The sequence below is a fragment of the Mauremys reevesii genome, linkage group 14 (genome assembly GCF_016161935.1).
Source record: "Mauremys reevesii isolate NIE-2019 linkage group 14, ASM1616193v1, whole genome shotgun sequence".
NCBI lineage: Eukaryota > Metazoa > Chordata > Testudines > Geoemydidae > Mauremys > Mauremys reevesii.
In genome coordinates, this window is record NC_052636.1 from 12,090,739 (window position 1) to 12,097,802 (window position 7,064).

The 7,064-nt window shown below is 53.0% G+C and overlaps 2 non-coding genes across 2 annotated transcripts; one reads left to right on the plus strand and one right to left on the minus strand.

Annotated features, from left to right (window-relative positions):
* Positions 1–5,333: 5,333 nt before the first annotated feature.
* TRNAS-AGA lies at positions 5,334–5,415 on the minus strand. The gene has a single exon. It is a non-coding gene; the product is annotated as a tRNA-Ser (tRNA).
* A 1,577-nt stretch (positions 5,416–6,992) lies between these two features.
* Positions 6,993–7,064, plus strand: TRNAC-GCA. Its single transcript has one exon. It is a non-coding gene; the product is annotated as a tRNA-Cys (tRNA).

Sequence of the window (7,064 nt, forward strand, 5' to 3'; positions counted from 1 at the left end):
CAGCGCAGGGAGCAGGAAGGGCGAAGCACAGCGGCTGCCTCCCCCACATGCAGGAAAATGGCTTGACCTGCTGGCCCCACGGACTAAGGCACCAGGCCTCCAGCTTGCCCCATTCGACCCAATGGGTTGATCTTGTGGCCAGAATTATTTGCAGTCAGGATTTCCCCCAATAGTGCCCCACAGGGGTCCAGGGTCAGCTCCAGCACAGGCCATACAGGAAGGCTTAATGCTCGAGCTGCAGTGCATGCTGGGCAGGCTCTAGGCCGGGCTCCCCCTGGCAGGAGAGAAGAAGAAGACTGGGGCCCCTGGAGGGGCAGGCTGGGGCTTCCTGGATCCCATTTGCTCACAGCCAGCGCCCTGCCCCCACTCCCAAGTCATTAATGGCTCCCCCAGGTCAGCCAGAATGGAGCAGCGGTTTTCACTGCACCAAGTCCACTTATGGCTTACAGGCAACTCCCAGACCCACCACAGCCCACCATGTCGGCCAGAAAGGAGCCCACTCAGCCTCGCCATTGCTGCTTTTCCTTCCCCCGAGAACCCCGCTTCTCCTGGGCTGCAAGGAACCACCCCTGGGAAGCCAAGAGGCAGGCACAGGATTCTGCCTCCCAGCAGCCAATCGCACCTCCCCCGGCTTTGCAGAACGAATGGTGACGCTCTACTAACCCCACTTAGCCGCACTGAGGTGCTTAGCTTCTGCCCTGCCTTCCTCAGCTCGACTTTCCTCTTTTGCCCCATTCCTGCCTCACTTCCTCCTTTGGCAAGTCACGCAGAGGAGGCCAGCAGGAAGAGACGGCCTCCACCGGCCAACCTCCAACAGCAGAGGAGGCCAAGCCACAAGCCTCCAAAAGGTGACACGCCGCACTCCTCTAGGTTCTCCAGCCTGACGCCAAGGTGCTTTCTCCACTGCTGTCAGCACCCTCTGTCATGCGGGGGTTGGAGTTATCCCAGGGACAGGCCAATAGGAGAAGGAGGAGGCCTTCCTGAACAGCAAGGGATCTGGCAAAAGGAAGCCAGCATGTTTCTGCCTAGTTTTGAACCAGGAACCTTTTGCGGGTTAGGCAAACGTGATAACCACTACACTACAGAAACTCCATCTGCTTGGTTCTTGCTCACCCTAGCACAGACCGATGGACAAACCTGGAGAAAGTGGTGACAGCCCTTCAATAGGTCAGCTGGCAGAGCAGAGGACTGGAGCCAGGGCTCAGGAAGTCATCCTTACGTCACCCTTGTGACTCCAGCTTGAGGGAGAGCTTCTTTTTCTTCCCCTGTCTGGGATGTTGTTGTCAGCTGTGGCACACAAAAAGGACGTCATTGCGAGCGGCCCATGAAGACAAGATTCACTTTTGCCTTCCTTGCTCGGCTTTACTTGCTTCCTCGCCCTATTCCTGCCTTAGTTCCTGGGTTTCCTGAAGGCGACGGGGGGCCAGCAGTAACAGGAGGAAGTTGGGCAGCTAGACCCTGGTGGCAAAAGTCCTGCCGCCACTTGCCACCCACTCTCTTCTCCCAGCGTCACATATTGGCCACCAGGGACTTGGGGCCCAGCAGCGCAACGGAAGGCAGTGGACAGAGCCACCCTCACCTTGAAGCTCCGGCTCATTAAACCACATCTTCAGTCGCTGATGGCCAATGAGAGACCGACATCGCTTGCTATTTTAGCACTTGGAAATGCCATTGGTCAGTCATTGGATCTCTGTAATGCTGTTACAGAACAAATGAACATGGAATCTCAGTGTGACATACTATACCTTTGGGGGAGCGGCTGTAACCCCCATAATCCTCATTTTCATATCATCGTGATCTTACATATAGAGCATGACTTGTAAGGTATCAGGAAAGGATATGATCGGCTGAAAGTCATTTCTCTACCCATAGATGTAGACCATTCATGCATATGAAGTTATGAGAATTGTGCAGTGTGGTTGTCACTGTGCTGCAAGGTGGGGGAGTCAGCCAAATATTAGCTCCCTAGTGGCAACAGCAAGGAAAGTAACCAACACCCAGACAGGGTGTCAAACAACCATCGACAGCCATTGCCCAGCAAGGAGCTACAATGCAATGACTCACCTGCATGAGGACACCCCAGGAATTGCTCAGACTTGCTTGGAGAGACGCAGTGATGCTCACCTGACTCTGAAGGGGGCAAAGCCATGAGGGAAGAAAGGACATGATAAAAGGAGAGACATTTGCTAGGCTTTATCTCTCTCTGTCACCTACATCTACAGACACCCCACACCAAGCAACTGAAGCGCTGATGAAAGGGGAGAGCCTGGCTGAAAAGCCACCAGCCAGCCTGTGGTGAGAAGCATCTGAGTTTGTAAGGGTACTGAAAGGGTTAAGATCAGCTTTGAAATGCCATTGGCCAATCTTTGGATCTCTTTAATGCTGTGCTTCAGTTCATGGGGGAAAGGCGAGAGAAGCGACCTTTGAACAAAGGGCCTGGGGTTAACATCCTAACGCTGTCTGTCTCCGACTGTAACACTATTTAATACCGGCCCACCCTGTGCTGGTGACAGTTCCATTTCTAGATGTTAGTACATTTCAGTTACTGTCAAAATAAAAAAGTTTCTATATGCTTAAAGAAAATGCATTTGTTTTATTTGCTTATATATGGCATGAATAAATACAGGTTTACAGAACCTAGCCTGCAAATTTATCATCTTATATGACAGAGAAAATCATGCATCGAAATTGTGCGTCAAAATCATGAGCTGAGCTACAAATGCAATAAAAATAAGATATTCAAAATTTTAACATATGGGGGGGGCACCGAAGACATGTCTTGCCTGGGACTCCACTTGGTCTAGGGGAGGCCCTGTCAGGGAGAACAGGAGTTAGTCTCACACGCCTATTTCCAGGCTGTAATCTGTGGGCGCCCTGCTCTGGGGGAGGGATTGCGGCAGCCCAGACTCAGGGCTGGAACAGGCCCTGGATTGAGGGGGTGGCTGCAGGGTTTGCAGAGCTCTGATGTCTCAGACAATGTGTCTCTCCCAAAGCCTCAGATCTGTGTCCCCCGAAGGCTCCTGCGCTGCCTCCGCTCCTCTCACAGTCTACAGCAATGAGCAGCAGCAAGGGTCAGGGATGAGCCATAGGGCACTAGGTGGGTGGCCAAGGCTTCAGGAGCCCAGAGCGTTTGCCTGTCTGGGCATTTTGGCTGAGACCTCAGGGACACATTGTGAGGCAGAATCCCAGGCATCTTATGAAAGGAGCATAAGGACATAAGGACGTACGAACGGCCAGACTGGGTCCATCTAGCCCAGTATCCTGTCTTCCCATAGCGGCCAAAGCTAGGTGCCCCAGAGGGAATGAACAGAACAGGGAATCACCAAGTGATCCATCCCCTGTCGCCTATTCCCAGCTCCTGGCCAACAGAGACTAGGGACACCATCCCTGCCCATCCTGGCTCAGAGCATGTCCTCCATGAAGCGATTTAGCTCTTTTTTTAAAACCCTGTTATAGTCTTGGCCTTCACAACCTCCTCTGGCAAGGAGTTCCACAGGTTGACTGTGCGTTGTGTGAAAAAATACTTCCTTTTGTTTGTTTTAAATGGGCTGCCTATTAATTTCATTTGGTGACCCCTAGTTCTTGTGTTATGAGAAGGAATAAGTAACACTCCTTATTTACTTTCCCCACACCAGTCATGATTTTATAGCCCTCTAGCATATTTCCCCCTAGTCAGCTTTTCTCCCAGCTGAAAAGTCCCAGTCTTGTTATTCTCTCCTCATATGGCAGACACTCCATACCCGTTTCTGAACCTTTTCCAATTCCAATACATCTTTTTTAAGATGGAGCGACCATATCTGCACGCAGTATTCAAGATATGGGCGTACCATGGATTTATACAGTGGCAATAAGATTTTCTCTCTTATTCTCTATCCCTTTCTTCATGATTCCCAACATTCTGTTCGCTTTTTGCCTGCCACTGCCCATTGAGTGGATGTTTGCAGAGAACTATCCACAGTGACTCCGAGATCTCTCACTTGAGTTGGAACAGCTATTTTACATCCCATCGTTTTATATGTAGAGTTGGGATCATGTTTGCCAATGTGCATCACTTTGCATTGATCAACATTGAATTTCATCTGCCATTTTGTTGCCCTTTCACCCAGTTTTGTGAAATCTCTTTTTAGCTCCTCACAGTCTGCTTTGGACTTAACTATCCTCTGTAGTTTTGGATCATCCGCAAATTTTGTCACCTCCCTGTTCAGCAGATCGTTTACGAAGATGTTGACTAGTCCCAGTACAGGCACCTGTTTCCATCCTGAAAACTGTCCATTTATTCCTACCCTTTGTTTCCTGGCTTTTAACCAGTTATTGATCCACGTGAGGACCTTCCGGAGGTGAACGTAAGCTGGTACATTCCGGTATGGGGTACTGGCAAGAGCGTGCGCTGTGCCAGCCCGGCCCGGCTTCCCAGGCTGGTGATTTAAAGGGCCCAGGGCTCCCTTCAGCCTCCCAAGCGCCCCTGGCGGAGCCCCGGGGAGCAAATCACTGCCCTGGAACACAGCTCTCTCCCGCGCTACCAACACAGAGCAGGGGCAGCGGGAGCTTCCTTACAGTGGGGGGTCACTATTGTCTGAACTGTGGCACTCCCATGACACCCCTTCTCCAAGGACCCCCACTCACACCACCTCTCCCCCGAGGCCACACCCACAGACCGCCTCTCCCCCCCCCAAGACTCCCCCTTTCCCCCCTCCATCATTTGTCCTAACAGCCAGTTAAGAGTGGTGGGGCCACGGCCCTCTAAACCCCCTGTTCCAGCACCCCGACACAGAGCTCAGCAGCAGCAGTGTGTGTGTGTGTGCGACAGAGGCTGCTGTGCTGAGCTGAGCCAGTGAGGGAAGCGGGGGCTGATGTTGGGGCTGCCCCCTCCCCCTGCCTCAGGCCTGGTTGCTTGCAGCAGCTGTCTGAACATAGACACAGTGTGCCGACACACTCACTCTCCCCACACACACACTCCCTCTCCCCACACACACACAGTCTCTGCCCCGCCACGCACACTGCAGTTGAAAAGCAGCTGGCAATCTAGTAAGATGCCCATGGAACAGTGAGATAGAGAAACCTGCATCATGTGATGCTGTACCAGCCCGTGAGGCATTGCAAAGCCTTCCCAAAATACCCTGCAGCCAGTTGCACAGCTACCCACAGTGCACTGCTCTCTGTGGCCATCCAAGATTCTAGCGTGGATGTGCTCTGGTGACACAAGGGGCATAGTGCGGACATGCAGCAGCTGTTTAATTAAAACACTTTAAAGGCGCATTGCCCAATAGTGTAGACACAGCTTGAGAGTGAGACAAGACCCAGCTCCTTTGAAACTAAAGAACCACAGCTTCCTCTGTAGTTGGCAGGATTCAAACCTGCGCAGGGAGACCCCAATGGATTTCTAGTCCACCACCTTAACCACTCAGCCACAACTACTTGGTTGGGGTGCATCTCTCACTGCACTCTAGTTCTGTTCTCACTGAGTGATCAATTCCAGTTGTTTCCTCAGACCAGCTTCCACAACACACACACTGCTGTGCCATTGTGTAAGTGTGTCCAGGGCTGAACTGCAAGAATTCCTGCTCATTTCCCTTCTGGCTGGAGCATGATTAGAGTGTGTTTGTGGTCAATGACGTTGCTGTAGATTGTTGTCCATTTCCTGCCTCGATCATTCACACAGTCCCTTTCCTGCCATATCCCCAGCACAGCAGTGATTGCAATAGCAGGGGGCAGGTTTTCTCTGGGGCACTGAGATTTGTCAGGGGGTTGGTGGCTCCTTTCTTTCCTCACCCTGGAGTAAACTCAGCTTTTAATCCCATCCTTTATGTTACCAGGAAAAACCACCGATCACCGCTGAAAGTGGTGGACTGGGGGGGGCACTGGGGGGGGCCAAAGAGGTGGGGGTGTTGGACAGGGAAGGTCAGGGGAGGGGGGAGAGAGGTGTGAGCGCTGGGCAGGGTGGGTCTCGGGAGAGGCAGAGAGGTGCAGGGGGTGGGCAGGGCGGGTCTCGGGAGGGGCAGAGGGGTGGGGGCGGGGGGCCGGGAGGGTCTCAGGGGGGGGAGAGCGAGGGGGGTGGCGGTGGGCGGGGCGGGTCTCAGGAGGGGCAGAGAGGTGGGGGCAGCAGGCAGGCCGTGGGGTAGGGGTGGAGAGGCACCAGGAGGCCTTCAGGAGGAGAGGAGCGTGCGGAAGGTGGACCCGCAGGCCCCTGCCACTGGGGAAGTGCGGGGGTGTAAAGTGGCCAATGGGAGTGAGGGCAGAGCACAGGTGGGGCCTGAGAGGGAGGCGAACGAGTCAAGGGGGTGGAGTGGGCAGGGCTGCCCAGAGGATTCAGGGGGCCTGGGGCAAAACAATTTTGGGGGCCCCTTCGATAAAAAAAAGTTGCAATACTCTAGAATACTGTATTCACATGGGGGCCCTGCAGGGCCTGGGGCAAATTGCCCCCCTGCCCTCCCTCTGGGCGGCTCTGCCCTCAGCCTCTCCTTGTAAGTCCCCTGCCCCCTAATCATTTTTGTTGCCCTCCCCTAGACTCTCTCCAATTTGTTTCTGTAGTGGGGGGGACGAAAATTGGACTCAATGCTCCAGATGTGGCCTCACTAGTGCCGACTAGAAGGGAATAATCACTTCCCTCGATCTGCCGGCAATGCTCCTACTAATCCAGCCAATACGACCAGGTACCCATATTGAATGCAGACCCAGCAATATTTGATAAATTGGTTACTGTCCATTCAGGAGTTTATTTCCCACCTATTCATAAATAATGAAGATGCTCTAAGCGGAGGGGAGAGAGCTGTCCCGTCCGTGTAGTTAATCCATCTCCCCGAGAGGTGGTAGCTCTGTCACTGGGGGAAGCTATGGGGGTGGGTGTGCAAGCTGTGGTGTTTACATGGATCTATAAATTTAATCAAACCCCATTTTTAAAAGCACTGTGGTCTGGGAACAGAACAGGAGATCTCTGAGGCAGGGCCTGTCCTTCAAAATCTTTAAGATCTCTGACTTACCTACACAGCAGTCATGGGGGTAGAGCTCAGTGGTAGAGTGTTTGACTGCAGTTCAAATGGTCCTTGGTTCAAATCCAAGTACCCCCT